General features: G+C 41.5%; 1 protein-coding gene across 1 annotated transcript in view; it reads right to left on the reverse strand.

Moving 5' to 3' along the window:
• Nucleotides 1–14,468, reverse strand: part of LOC136423601 (neuroligin-4, X-linked-like) — a 49,276-nt gene extending 34,808 nt beyond the window's left edge. The window contains exon 1 of the mRNA XM_066411829.1: nt 14,148–14,468. The gene's annotated coding sequence lies outside the window, so the exon portion shown is untranslated. The remainder of the gene's footprint in view (nt 1–14,147) is intronic.
• Nucleotides 14,469–16,520: the final 2,052 nt, after the last annotated feature.

Below are 16,520 nucleotides of genomic sequence, written 5' to 3' on the forward strand. Positions count from 1 at the left end.
CGTTCTTGCAGTAAATTGTCGCTGAGTGGCTGCACCTTCCAACCTAATGGAGATACTTCTCTTGAACCCCGTAGAGCCACGGTTGTTGATTTCAAAACAAGGTCACCCTCTAGAGCCTCGTCAGAGTTGGTGCTGTATTTGGTGTTAAGCAATCCTTCGAGAGGATAAAGTAAGTTTTGAGTCCACAAATGAAGTGCTGTGATAGACTGATTCCGCCCACACTAGTTCATGAAAAGCACGTTTTCGAAGTAAACTGTCGTTGAGTGTTTGCACCTTCCAACCTAATGGAGATACTTCTCTTGAACCCCGTAGAGCCACGGTTGTTGATTTCAAAACTAGGGCCTCGTCAGAGTTGCTGTTGTATTTGGTGTTAAACCGTCCTTCGAGAGGAGAAAGTTAAGTTTTGTGTCTAAAAATGAAGTGCTGTGATAAATATTCCGCTCACACTAGTTCATAAAAAGCAAATTCCCACATTAAACTGACGTTAAGTGTCTGCACATTCCAACCTTATGGACATCTTTTTCTTGAGCCCTGTGTAGAGCCACGGTCGTTGATTTCAAGCTAAGGTTGCTCTCTCGGGCCTTGTCAGAGTTTGTGTTGCATTTTGTTGACATCTTTTTTGGCACGTTTTGTTCGTCAGTGAAGACCTAGCGAGAACCCCTGGCTTGATCTATTCGACAAAATGCACGAGAAAGATTTTTCACAATCTGCCCTGTCTGCGACCGTTTGATTTATATCTCGGTTCCTTGACCTTTGCTGCATTTTTTTGACCTGGCCAAGGACTTTTTGCTTTAGCCATTTTTGGCTGGTGAAGTACTGTATTGATTATATAAATTGGACCATAATTTAGAACAAGCCAACAGGCGGACAAAAAAACAGGACTTCTTGTAATATACACCATTTTACTAGATATAGAGAAAATCGCTTCTTCAAACTAATTCTGAGAGTACTTAACCACTTTTCTGAGGCCAGAAAGCGCTAGAGACATTCAACAAATCAATGATAGGACCCATGGCCTAACCAAGAACGACTATCTTGTCATACTCGTAAGACAATAGTGCTTATAATACTGACAAATCTTTAATAAAAGCTTCGGTAACTTTTATCAGGAATCTTACAAGAATCCTATTGGTAAGTAGAAAATATCTCAGAATCTGTAGATATATCTACTGGACTTGGTATCATTTGTAGTTTCCTTTTCGGTAAGCCACACTGGATCCATTTCAAGAATCAAATGGTGCGTTCAGATCCCCTTCGACGCTTCCGAAATCCCCTGATTCGAGAAAGCACGCTTATAAAGGATGATACGGGTTAATTTTCGTTGCCTAAAATCCATGGCGTTCTCTAGTTAAGGCTTCAATGTCGAAGGCTATTGATTGCTTTCCCTCATTCTCCTCACAATTATATACTTAGAACTTGGAGAGGGAAATGTACCTATTATCAGAGTGTGAGATGAAGTGTAGTACTATTATGCTCCGTTAGCGAATGATAGTTACCATTTGAGGCATTTCTTAATTGTGATGCCGTTCAATAATGGAATTTGTCAGTTAATGTCTTCCTGGAGTATACGACTATAGCGCATAGCTATCTACTCCTGCAAGGTACAGCTACGCAATAGAAGGTGACCGCACTTGATATATATTCATAATCAGAAATGTGCTACCTGGATATCAGACCAAAGTCATGTCTAGTTATTGAATCATACAAGGCTATTTCTTCAGCTATGATCAACCGGGAAATGCACTAAAGGTCCTTTTGGTGAACTTTGGGATATCCGGAACGAATTGGACAAGGGGCACTTCATTTCTCCGAGTCCGAATTCGTGCCGTGGCGACAGGCCAGCAATTGGAGAGCGAACAAGGTACGGCAAATGTCCTGGTGGAACGCTCGGACTTCATCAAAGACCAGCTCGTTCAATATCACATCACATTTTCTCGGCAAAAGCCGTGACATTGAGACGTTGATCCGGCCGTTCTTCATTCCCTCCTTGCTCGCTCTTTTGGCTTCTCGGAGCTATAAGTCACCCGGTCGGTAAACGAGCTCTGCAAGCGCATTGATAGGAAATCAATAGTTAATTCATCTGGTACGGAACAAATTCATGTCCCTTCAGGGTTCTATAGATTACCTGGCAGTCAAAAATCTAATTTTTGTTCGCCGTTTGTGCGCGAGCTATTGTCATTTTTCATTGTGTTTCAGCGATGCATTTAGACTAGCAGGTATCACAAGTAGACATTCGGTAGTCAACGGTCAGTCAATCTCTCTAGCGGAGTTCACTCCCCAGAAAGTCGTAACGTATTCAACATCACTGTATGAAGAACACAGTGAGCCATTTTTAATGTTAGATATAGCAGTCACGTCCATGTGCTATGCAAATTTATGCTAATCATGAACATCTCAATTCACATAAGTAGTAATCCCACTTCTCATTGACATTGGTCTCAATGGAACACGTCCTTTTTATCATTACGTCTCAAATTTTGACAAAAGGTTGAAAAAATACATATACAAGCTATATAGTTGTATAATACAACTATGCAATATTACTGTTAACGATATCTCTAGTCTATTTTCAGAGACAACATGCTAGAACAGACGTGTATTTCGTCATGTAGGTACAACAGGTGTGGAAAATGCAAATGACACGGGGACAATCTAGCTGCTGTTCCACCTTGGAGCCATGGAATGTGCCATGGAATATATTTACCATGTAGAACAGGTGCACCCGTCCTTGACACGCCTTATAGGCAGTACATATGCAATAAGACAGGTTTAATAAATGACCCGTGCATCCCTTCAAACGCATCCATACGAGCGTGCGCATTTATTATTCCGCATTTTCCCTATCTCCAAATGGCAGGTGTGTGGTAGACAAGCGTTTAATGGAACCGAAATGGAGGAATTATGATGGCAACATCTTTAAAAATCAAATCGTCGCTTTACCGAGGCTTTTCAGGTCGTTTTGGTAGACTTGCCTACGGTTTCTGAGTTTAAGACTGTGTCTAAGTGTGGGCGAGCATCTCTTATTAAGAAGGTGAATGCGGGTTTTCTCGAAAATGGACTTGGTGTAATTCTTTAAGTGCGTTTCCTCAAGGCATGTACCTGAATCGATCGGAGTAAAATCGCCGCTGCAAATGGAACCCATGGGATTTGCTCTAATCCCGAGAAATAAGGCGAATATTGCATTGTATATTAGATCAGGTGGTAAAGTTCCTCGCCCAAAGTGTCATGATTAAGGTGATTGCCATGTGAGGAATCAATACTTCCCTTTCGGAACTTAATCTTTAAACGATGAGATGAATAGCCTGGTTTAAGAGCGAGAAAGTGAAGCCTCTTCAGGTGTGAAAATTAAAGTGGCAATTTGGCATGAGCGGTCACTGGGGTTACTCGCTTGGAATGCAGTGGGCGGACGAGAGATTTAGGAGCTAGTCGATAGTCGCAAAATGGCGTCTGCCTCCTCACATTTACGCCCATATCTATGGTCACATCGAAGAGTTTTTTCCGTGCGAAGTCAAGGAAGCACAAAAAAACACGATGGTGTATTGTAACCAACACGATCATGAAGCTCACACATTCAATACTGAAATGAGGTAAAAGAAATAGCGGCACAAAAAAGGTACAAACACAAATTAACACAATTCAAAATATGTCAACCAGGGCATAACTATCTGAAAGCTTGTCTCTCCAATAAAGGACGGCAAAATATAAATGAATATAATGTAAACTATCGATACGGATCCGGATGTTCAGGACCGGGTGATACGGGTGATACGTTGGGTTATCACACGGTCTTCTACTTGTATCGCACGGGCTTCCAAGGAATCATTCGAACACACTTCGCGTGCACCGAGTGCACAGCCGTCGAAAATTCGAATACCGGATTCGGACGTTGGAATTGATATTCTTACAATGTTTTGTTCAAGGGCATCGACTTTCCTCAATTTCTAGGACAATGGGAAATGTTGTTTTTTCGGCTGGGTATGACATTAAAAAAATTTTTAAAAAAACAACATCCACTATCTCGGCCCAGACCTCGTGCGGATGATACGGAATACACCGTGTTGTATTCTATGACAAAACGCATGTATATTTTTCTGTAATGTATTCACATATTAGTTGTATAGGAAAGGAGCACTTAAAATGACGATCATAATTTGCACTGTCATGGTTTATACCGACTGCACTCAAACAATTAAGCACAGCAACCTGTTACCAAGTCGACAATTATGAGACAAACGATTTAATAAAACAGACGTTTAACGTTGAGCATGTCTACCACTAAATCATTTCCATAAACGTCACTTAACATTGATACCTTAGTATTGTATGATTGATTGAGCTAATAACTGTGATAACTGCGTGCCCGGTTTTGATTGGCTCACGGTAAGACACGGATCCTGCTTGCTCTCAGCACTGAATTTACTCCGCATAGTTACAGATCCCCTGATGGGGTGCGTACGTCACAAAAGTTGAGTGTTATCACTAAATCTACCACGCTTGTGCGATCCTGCGCCTTCTTCGAGACCTTCCCCCTGGGCGGCAATCTAGAGATCTCCTTAACGTCCAACCGATGCACCGGTTAGACGGAAATGTGATAGGATAAAGTAGTTAGCCGTAGGCTACAGCAGGACATCGTAATGGTCTACTTAGGTCTAAGACCTTCATTATAAACAAAGAAAACGGTATCTACCTACGAAGGAGATAACTCTTCGCCGAGGATAAGAGAACGTCTCACTTAAGCAGCGTAGAGTGGGCGTTCGTGCTTCGAATGGCAAAGCTACCGGCGCCCACCACATCGGAATGGTCCCTTGATTGTTGATAACAACATCGACATTCAAACGAACAAGATTGCTCTCGCTTGCATTGCTGGGTATAGCTGTGCATGTACAGATCTTTGTAGGATAATCCGTGTTTTTGAATTCCAGCCAAAAGGTCCACTGCAAATGAAAACGCAGCCGCAAAGTTGCCAAGACAGGTCCTCGCTTTACTTCTTAATTGATCAAAGGAGAAGTCGAATGTGAATATAGCTTCTTTGTAAAGAAGCTTCAGGATTTGTTGTACCATTGAGCGTTATCTGAGGATAAATCAGCCGTCAGTATCCAGTCAACATGAAACGTTTCAAGATCAACTAGTGTTGATCGCGTTTGCACCATCCGTATATCAACAGCTTATTATTTATGCTTTGTTTTCATTTGGTCAGTAAAGATAAAATTGTAAAATGCATCTAATGTTTGGAGTATAGATCCTTTGAGCTTGCAAGGTTTAGTAACTCTTCTGCCCATTGGGAAGTCATTCATGGTCAATTGAGATTTGGTAGATACCCTCTTTCAATAACTTCTTCTAGAGCGTTAGAAGGCCTCAAAAGACAACCAATTGGCCTGAGGTTCATCCAAAATACGAGTGAGTTCATATCAAAGACACTTTAATCAGAGGCAAAGACGGAAGCCCCAACGAGTGATTCATTCCTCCAATAATCCTTGGCAGGTCTTCAATGGGGCTCAGAGTGTCTCAAATGTGCCGAGGGAAATCCATCAGCTAAGGTTGGGAGTAACTCGTTCCGTAGGAACTCGAGTTTTAACCTTTGGTCTCTATGACTAAAGGACGAATCGAATGGATACAAGGAAAAGTGGGATTCACCAATGGTGGTAAATGTCTGGTAAGTGTTATAAAAAAGCAACCATAACTAGATTTACATGACATTTAGCACCATCAGTCAATCCCACTTTTCGTACAGTGCTACGTGCTGCAATTGCTAGAGCATTAAGCTATAATGTGTATATCTAATGAATACTTACAATGGTTAAAGTCCATCCTTATCACGCCATGTAATGTATACTCATTACCAATATGTCCAAACATGAATTGTTATCTTATCTATCCCTTAATATAACTAGTATTTGAGCGTTTGGGTGCCAGAGAAAATATAACAGCCAGTTCTATCCCCCCCCCTTCTTCGTTTTCCGTTCTTTCTGATGAATTGTACAGTAAAAATACATACCATCATAAAAAAACTGTAACAGTTGTGCTTTCCCAGCCTTTTGGGTAGACTGCTTCTAAATCCCACAAGAGGTATCAATAGCGTTCGCTACATATCCCTCCTCCAATTGTCGGATTTGGTTCCCATTCTAGCTGGTGTAATTGAGCACTTGAAGTGGTTTACAAGAGAGGGATCATTTGTTATAGTTCCGCATATCCCTGGAAGTCCTTGGGACGGGCTCAACACAGGCGCCATCACAAAGCTTTATCGGGAGGCGGTAATGCTCGGTGACTTTGTAATAAAAGACGGGAAAGGGGGGATCAGTCTATCGGTAGAAACTGCTGCTGGAGAATTTATGATCTTGCTTGAGTCTTTCTTGATTTGCATGTTTTTTCCATAAACAACACACACAGAACAGAATGAATGCATCACTTCAAGAGATAAGCTGTACTAAGCACACGATGTATGTAACATACCCAGTTCTTTCTGTAATGCTACGGTCACATTTGCACCGGTTCCCGTTGGGAGTGTTAGTCTCTACCAGACTAACTACGCCGGCTATAGGGAGAATATTTGCCAGGATTTCACTTGCAGGCTCCAAGGATTGCAGATTGGACCCTCTCTCCGTAGCCGACTCCCTTAGCATAAAATTCACTCTATTTGGCCAATTTCTACTATTTTCCCAGCGATCCGCAGGGCCTGGTAGAGGCTAGGGGGTGTAGCCCAGACCGGGCTCTGAAGCCACAAGTATGACCCGGTGGACTGCCGAATACATGTGTGTGTGTGTGTGTGGGGGGGGGGGGGGTACCTCTCGGTGTTTTCACGATTAGCTTACGGCGTCTATTTGTCGCTGGATCCCGAGTTTATTTTAACTCCGAGTTTGAAAATACCGGGGCCCGGTCGCGTGTCCCTTCTTAATGTTCCAATTGTGACCGTAGCATGCACAAAAAAGCATATTTGAGGGAGTGCTCTGGTACGGAAAGTATTTTGGTATCAACCTATCATTGAGATATAACTGGACGTCCAACTTTGGCTGGCTAGATCCACATGGCATACGTCACACGTGTAAATTCCATGAAATATTGCGCCTTAATGACTCGTGATTTCTCAAAAAAAGTTGTTAGAGTTCGCACGCATTTCGCGTGCAAACGACCACGCAGGCCGTGACGTCATACATATGGAGCGGTACGGAAGGTGGCTAGATCCATGCATATATCTTAAATCACAAGTGTGAATTTCATGAAATATCGCCTTAATGACGCGTAATGTCTTAGAAAAAGTTGTCAGAGTTCGCACGCATTTCGCATGCAAACGACCACGAAGACTGTGACGTCATACATATGGAGCGGTACGGAAGGTGGCTAGATACATGCATACGTCTTAAATCACAAGTGTGAATTCCATGAAATATTGCCTTAATGACACGTACTTTCTAAAAAAAGTTGTTAGAGTCCGCACGCATTTAGCGTGCAAACGACCACGCAGGCTGTGACGTCATACATATGGAGCGGTACGGAAGGTGGATAGGCAAGGTGCCAGTACGTCGTGTGATGGACTTAGACAGGCCAAGGACCGCCAAAGGGATTGGCTTTTAGTGCTTCCCAGTAATCCAGTCCCATTATTCCATCTCACGGTCCATTGGCAAATCGGAAGGACCCATGCCGCGGTCACGCTGAAATCAAGCGTCCTTTCTAGACCCTTCCACGTTAAGTGACGTGCGTGGGAATATAGGAACCTTCGCCTCTGATGTTAGGGATGAACATGTGACTGGAATATAAATGGCAAAGGCCACTGGTGCCTGGATCTTTTCCAAGTCCATAGACATATCAACATAATTCATGGTCATTCGGTTCCTTGGATGAAACTACTGCACAGTCAAACCTGAACGGGCAAACGCCTGGCACAGGCCTCTAGTCACAAGCCAGATTGAAACATTCCCGTCCATTTTTACAAAGTTGACCCACACCCTGTTCTCAGTAACCACCTGTCTTCAGCAACAAATTTTCCTTAGTCCCTTTAGTGGTCGCTGAATATAGGTTTTAATGTATATGGTTCCTGAACATACAGAAGATGATATCTTTAATTCAAAAGATGCTGACAAATATAGACCACCAGAAAATATTCTCTATTATTTTACTTATCATTGTAACCTAAGGACCACAGTTGTTTCAATCTGTATTTTAACGTGCGACCCCTCTATGGTAATGTTTTATTGATTTTATCGGTACTAGCTTGTCTTGTTTTTAGTTCCCAGCCGATATAGGACTACATATCGTGAAAGCGCTCGAAATTAAAACACTTCATCATAGCACGCCACAAAAGGGTCCCTACCCATACGCCTACAAAAGCTGGCCAGCTTCTTGCCAACGCAGCTATGAGACAAAAGGATTTTGCAGCAGGGACACCTCATGGCTAGCCTCCAACAGGACTTCCTATTGGGGGTACGGATTCGGCAAAAATGGGAATAATTGGCCAGAAGAGTCAGTCCACGGGAAGGTTAACATTTTCCCTCCGAAGGCCTGTTGAAAGTAGCTATGTTCTTTGAAGTCCGCTAATCGCTATCTTAATGTGCCAATGAAACCTTATCGTGGCAAAACTCCCCTGGCAAATTCTCCATATAGACAGCGTAGTTAGCTTGGTTGAGACTACCCCACTGCGTATTCCTCCACAAATCCAGCATATTTTCGAACGGGAGGGGGCTCAAATTCGCCACATTTTTCTAAATCACATTTTTAAAAAGGTCGATTTTAAGAGCCAATAATTTTTTTCGGGGTTATACTTTGAGTTTCATGCTCCCTTTCCAGCTCAAAAATGAAGGAAACACAAAGTAGCGAATTCACGGTACATTGGCGAACCTGGGGCCCTTCCGGTATAGAAATAATATATAAAGTGATCAATCAGTTGGGATACCTAAACGACAGTCTGATGACAGGCAAGAAATAACAGTTTCCCTTTCATCGATCATTTGGATATTCGCACAACCGATGGCCAAATGCCAGCAGGCTTGGTTACATATTAAGATTTGAACAAGGCCGGTCGGCAGTGCGCTCATAAAGAATCTATTTGGACATAAGCCTCTAGATAAAAGTAGTATCTCATTGTGTCTATATGGACAGTGCCAAGCGTTGGTCATATAAGGCCAAAGAACAAAATGCTGTGTGTTTCGTTTACCCGACCGGCCCTTGCAAAATCTGCCGATCCTAGTCTTTTTTTAATCGGCCGCTGGTAAGGTTCATAAAATTATCGATATGACTGAGTGATAAAGATTTAAACAGAATCCAAGAAATCTTGTATATTTTCTTAGAGACTTCACACTTACACTCTTTTAACAGATCAATGTGTTTTTTTAATCAGTTGATGTAGGAATTTACATTGTACTTCTTTGTTCAGTCAATGGATAATATATGTGCGTATACAATGTATATCTGTATAAATACAATATGATGTTGAAATATCAGTGTCTTGGAGTATTCCAGTTTTGCAATGATGTTAAACTGTATTTGTTAGATCACTTCGGCCAAAATTTCGATAAAAAAAGATAGTACCTACCTACCGACAGTATTTTTCACAGGAACGTAACCGGAAACAAAATATCATTTTCTTTGGCCTAACCTGCAGTGACCTGCTGGATACACAGTGTCCTTTATATGACCATGTCATCAAATCGGGAGATTTATGATCGACATGGGAACAGTACATCTCTCGTGTCATCATATAACTGGAATATTGAATCATCACACCGGTCATCAGAAAAACAATATACTTCTGGACAGTGTAACGACGTCTACATTACGAAAGTTTACTGCCCGTGAAATGACCACACGTCTGTGGTTTTATTACCCCCCAAAATATGGCCAGACTTGGACAAGGTAATTTCATTGAAGTTACTGACCGTCTGTCAGGAAGGGCGATCGTTTTTTTTCTTCCTGCGACCTGAAAGGACACTGGCTCTCTGAAAGGCGTCGATAATGTTAATATTCAGCTCCCATTGATTTCATTTTAGATGCTGGTATAATATGACATAATCAATTTCATTTAGTATCCCTTTGATGTTGTTGAAGGGATAATCAGGTTGTAAACCTAATGAAAAAATAAACTCTTGTCCAACCGAATCTCTCTGTCAGCTGTCTTACTATCTGCAAGTGCTGCAAACCGGGGGCTGGTATCGACTTCCGACGAACTTTGACCCAGTGCTGACGTCACAAGCGCGGAAAATCACGCGTCTACAGAAGTTGGGTCAGATGGTTAGAGAAGACCGAGAGTTTCGGTCGAAAATTTCGGTGAGTGAAATTTATTGACTTGGAGAGCAGTTTATTTATTTTTGTAATGTCCTTACTCATTTGAACTTTCATACTAATTTGTTAAACTAAATAGAAAGAACGCCACAATAGCTTAAAAACGCACTGTGGCTTTTCCTTACGAAGAAGCCACTTGTTTTCTTTAGATACCACAAATAAAACTGCACGCATAACTTTGGGACGTGTACAAAGACTGAAATTAGAAATTGGAACTTCAAGTTCAGATTCAGGATCTGGCCCTGTCACTGCATAAATGTCTCATGGCTTATATTATTTGATAACTTACGCTCAATATGTAAGGACATGAAAACAATCGGGAGCCGGTCATACAATGCACGCGAAGTCCAAAAGAAGATAACTTAAAGGTAAAAAAAAGCATTCTGACAATTGTCTGCCTTCAAAAGTTGCAGTTCATGTTAGCGCCACTGGCACTCAGCCCAACCTCCCATGGCTAACTATGATACGGCTCGCACACCGCTGTCGTTTACGGCAGAGTAGGTTTGTGAACCGATGCAATGGCCTATAGTGGGTAATATGTTCGTCTTGCGTACGTTAGGTATTGAATTCGACCCCCAGCCGAGTCATACCAAAGAGTTAAAGAATGGTACACACTCCTTTCTCTACTAATAGCACTCAGCACTACCAGTGGGCTAGCACCCTGATGTGGTGTTGTGTGGCTTAAGGGCTATTGAAACGGAGATGGGCGCCACGCTATGCACCATCTGGTGTGGGAAGGAATTTAACTAACTAAAGTTTGCAGACAATGCTAAGATTGCGGAGGTTCTATGGTTACTTCTTGTATGCTGTTCTTTCAATAATGATGGAGAAAAAACATAGAAATGCCCATTAAAAACTCGCTTAGACTTGAACTACCACTCAAACAGCACGACGAATTCTCTATTGTAGGATATTGAGTAGACTCGGAGTCGGAAAATTGCCAATTAGTACTTCCTTCATCCGTGCTATTTCTGCAAAGTCTTATCTAAAATTGACTTACAGAGTCGACGCCTGCAAAGTTTTAACACATCTTACAACGTCGGACAATTAGCCAACGTTAATCGTTGCACAGTGATACAATTAGAGAGTACGTACGGATGGAATACCGATCTAACTGCAAAACCGTTAATGACAAAGGAGACAAAAGTCTATATGACTTGCATCAATGAAGTTATGCAACGCCCCATTTGCACTAGACGGCAATCGCACTGCGATCTCGCTGCGACCTAAAATACATCTGTGTAATGGATGTCTCATGATGCCATTATAATTAGTGTCATAATTGAAGCATCTTTCACAATGTAAAAACATAACTGAAAAGACAACAAAGTACTGAAATTATTAAAAAATATGCGTTTTTATCTATGAAATTCGTTGAGCGCTCAGCCGAATGTTAGATCGCAGCGAGGTTGCAGCTCTAGTGGAATGGAGCATAAGATGGTATGATACATTTCATAAATCTCAAGGCAAGAGTTCCCAGCGGAGACAATATTTTCTAAGGCGATGATTTATCTAGAAGACAGAGTTCGAGATTCCAATACATCAGTTATCCTTTTAACACAACAAGTATGTATTCATACATATTGGTTCTATGAAATATCATCTGATATCCACCCCATGAATAGTCCTTCAAATAAGTCATACAAATCATCGCGCATCCGACGACCTGTTTTCAAAGTCTGCCAGGGGCAAGTCATTCGTTATGGTGTTATCGGTGTCGAGCAGAAATTAGAAACACTCGCGCCCCATACGACACGCGGGCAAAGTGTAAGCCGCAGAGCAGGGTTACGGTCTCAGTTCAGGATGCCGTGGGCTTATTTGTAAGTCTGTCCCGAAGCCTCAATATGTTTCGCGATCCGGCTTGCTTTGAAAGATTACATGATGTATGTATGTGTTATCGCAGCGAGCTATACTAGGCCTTGAAGGTAGAAAAGAAAATTACGTGTGTCGTAATGTTGCAGTGAGAAATAGATCTAAGGGTATTGTTATCCATTAAAAGATTGTTGACCACACTGCATTTTAGTTTATTACAGAATAAAGCGTGTGATATTAAAATGCTGCTAAAATAGATATAATTGCGTTATTAATCTTGAATTGCGTAATAAGTATAGCCCTGATTTCCTAAGGCTTTGGTGAGTTGGAAATTTAATAATGTTTCAAACATAATAAGACATAACTCTCTAATCCTAAATTTTGAAAACAAGTCTCCTGCCGCTTATATTAACGACATTTACGACAGTTCATTGACTTCTGCCATCAAATTCAAATCCAACGGCCTGTCTGTCTCTCGGTGCATCATGGGATTAGTTGTCAAAGTAAGATCAAGATGGCGGCCGTGGTCAGTGAACTTGGACATCATGGAAGCTCACAGGGCCTTGTCTTGGCACAAATTACCCAGGAGAAAAGAAATCACGCTATGAGAGCAACGTTGATCTATGATATCCATTCCTAACAACGCGTTGGGATTATATCGCACGCTTCGAGTTGATCTTGTTTGGGCTAATGCCATGTATAAGGATACCTGTTAAATCAGTACACGTTATGGGTACCGGCGTGCATGTCATCAGAAGCTTATGCATGGATACACTGCGTACACAACTAAAGAGGCAGAAAAAGTAGAACAGTACTAAGGCGTGGAATGGATTATATAACATTTCAAAATTAAACGACATAACACACGGGAGCACAGGACAATAATTTCTTTATTCATAACCAAGGAGTTAAATCACGGCCAATTGGTTAACGTGCCCCCTTTTCTTCTTGGTTGCCCTTATGAACTTTTGGGGTCACCTAGATCCTAATCCATACCGAATGTAGTAATCAATTGTGTAAAGTAACAAAAATAACACATTTATGTTGCAATAACATAAATGCTGCTATAAACGAAAGAAAGTAATAAACTCTTATGTGATACAAAGCCATTAACCTACATTTAAGTTTCATATGTTACCTATATTAGCTTCCCTGTGAAAAGAGAGAAAACCATAAAAACTGTGTGAGCTATTAAACGTCACTGTATATAAATTGCAGAAAGAAATGATTTAGAGAAACTAGCCGGGTGTATTTCCCTGTACATCAGCGTTCCATAATATTTGGAATATTCCAAGAGCAATTTTCTAAGGGTCATAGATTTCCGTTACCTCCATATCGTATCCAAGCAACTCAGTGTATTCTCTGTTCTAATTGCTTATTCCTTGTTCCGAATAGCTAGACTGACGTACACATAGCGAGCTTTCATTATTTTAGGGTGGGGTGCTTTCTTGGTATACATTAAGTACTTTTAACTGTCTAAATATTAATGGTTAGAAAACGCGTTGATAGAAGTTCATTTCTTCGGTTTAGAAAGTCAGAAACGATAGTAAAACCGTACAGAATATAAACACGTATACGTTTACGCATCAAGAAGGTCATCGTTAACGAGATGTTTCATGGTTGAGGAGTATATGCCCCAAACATTTCCTCGGCAAATTATTACAAATCATTACAAATGTATTAAGTTAAACATAATTAGATTTACTTGACACCATATGCATTTTGACTCTTATCACTAAAATGTTCTTTCTTTTAACCACGATTTTGTCCCGATACTTTCCACATCTAGCTCTACATTACATAGTTCCATTCTAAGTTTTTTTAAGTATTGTGGCTGAAAGACCTACCCAAACGTACTCAACTATACACCAGTAGACTCGCCCTACTCCACGGAGGGGCTGTCAACACCCAAACGTAGAATTTACAAATATGACATTCAAATGCATCCTTTAACAAAATTTATTTCTCTGTCCTGTCATAAGACATCAATAGACAACTACAATACAAATTTTGCACCAGTGAATCGCAGTATGACAAGAAACAGGCATCTAAAAGGTATAACTTACCTTGGTGAAAGCACAACCTCTCGCGTGTACAGTTCGCACAGCTCTGCTGAGGAATGACTCATGCGCGTCACTGGTTAGGGGGTGCAGAGTTTAGGGACCTCGGAGCCGACTGAAACAGGCAATTGTCTGGGTGACCCCTGGGGGCAATTTCTGCACATAATATCAAACTCAACGCCGAGCATTTTTCAAAAATCGGTCCGTGGGGACGCTTGTGCATTCAGCAGCAATCAGCGTGCATCTGGTATTGCATATGATACTGTCCCATGGCCCCCATCAGTGACACAGCTCAATTCCATCTCGACCATTTCCGAGACAGTATCCCTCTGGTGCTCTACTCCTGTAACCCTGGCCCTTTTAACAGCCCTTGTTGTGACATATAGTCAGCGGGGATCCATTCGTCTTACACCGCTAGCAAACCTAATGGACATTGCGCGATAGTTGTGGATGAAATGGCAAGTGTGTCTCTGCCGGAGTCACGGACGCCCCCTGGTTCTTTTTACTTAACGATGCGCTTAAATCATCAGGCGTATCTACAGCTGACGACCGGGCGTGCTGTGATGGAAGGAATGCCTGTATCCTTAAGGGGCACATCTATTCCTTTTAAGAGCAAGGTTGGCACTCCTTAAGGACAAGCTCGTATATTACCATTAAAACTGCCACTTGTAGTTTCTAGATGAAGTGCATTCACTGCACGGAGTGCATCACTTAGAATGTATGAGGCGTTCTTGTCACTTTGCCTGGAGTAAAGGCAGGGTCCACTGTAATGTAATCTAGAGCAGATGACAGTCAGTCTTTTCTGGCCGTCCTTTCATGGTATCAACGCGAACTCGTTTAACGATTACGTCTGTAGTGGACACCAATAAATTCAAACCGTATCAATGCTTAGCTGTTGCTATTTGTATTTTCTTGACGTATTGGTTGTGTTTACAGTATCTGCAGTAAGACGAATGAAAATGTAGAACGTTTTTGTACCTCATAGCGCAAAATCAGACCCGCCAACACCATTTGTATGGAGCACTAAAATGAAAAAAAAAAAGGAAAACTAAAATGTTATTCATTCAAAAACCACGAAATAAGTCACTAGTTTTATCTACCATACTACACCGGATTTGATGAGAAAATATTGACCGTTTGTGCAGGTCTTTTCGAAACTGCAACATCAAAGCGTACTAAAAGTGCTATTCATTCACTCGGAAGCGTAAAGTGCATCGCTTCCGTATTTACTACCTCTGTGCCCTTCTAACCCCAGGAAGAGTCAACTACAATTGATATGAGGAATAAATGAATAAAGGTTGGCCGTTTCTGCAGCACTTTGGGACAATCAGAGACAACATCAGAGCTTAGTCAAAGTGCCATCCATTCAAGAAGCGTGAAACGTATCGCTTCGTTATTTACCTCTGTGCGCATGACCTTCCATTCCAGGAAGCGTCATCTACAATTGAGATGATGATAAAATGTTGGCCGTTCCTGCAGTAAATTTAGAGTATCGGACACTGCAAAAACCACTGCGTGCTAAACCATTCAAGAAGTGTAAAAGTGCATCGCTTTCTCATTTACCGCTGTGCCTCTCTGTGCCTGATCCGTTACGGCAACGTGCAAGTTTAATCCATCATCTGCCAACTTGTTTCTGCAGCACTTGTAGAGAATCGGACACTTCAACATCACAGTGTACGAAACACATTCAACAGGCGTAAAGTTCATCACTACCTTATTTACCTCTGTGCCCTTCTGATTTGAGGACGTGTCATCTACAATAGAGATGATGAAAAAATGATTACCGTTACGGCAACGTGCAAGTTCAATCCATCATCTGTCAACTTGTTTCTGCATTACTTCTAGAGAATCGGACACTACAACATCACACTGTACTAAACTTGCTATCAATTCAAGAAGCGTAAAGTTCATCGCTTTCTTATTTATTTACCATGTGCCCTTCTGATTTCCGGAAACGTCATCTACAATAGAGATTATGAAAAAAATGATTATACCGTTACGGCAACATGCAAGTTCGATCCATCATCTGCCAACTTGTTTCTGCAGTATACTTTTAGAGAATCGGACACTGCAACATCACACTGTACTAAACTTGCTATCAATTCAAGAAGCGTAAAGTGCATCGCTTTCTTATCTACCTCTGTGCCCTTCTGATTCCCGGAAACTTCATCTACAATAGAGATGATGCAAAAATGGCTACCGTTACGGTAACGTGCAAGTTCAATCCATCATCTGCCAACTTGTTTCTGCATTACTTCTAGAGAATCGGACACTGCAACATCACACTGTACTAAACTTGCTATCAATTCAAGAAGCGTAAAGTGCATCGCTTCCTTATTTACCTCTGTGCCCTTCTGGTTCCCGGAAGCGTCATCTACA

The sequence above is a fragment of the Branchiostoma lanceolatum genome, chromosome 17, assembly GCF_035083965.1.
Source record: "Branchiostoma lanceolatum isolate klBraLanc5 chromosome 17, klBraLanc5.hap2, whole genome shotgun sequence".
NCBI classification, from domain to species: domain Eukaryota; kingdom Metazoa; phylum Chordata; class Leptocardii; order Amphioxiformes; family Branchiostomatidae; genus Branchiostoma; species Branchiostoma lanceolatum.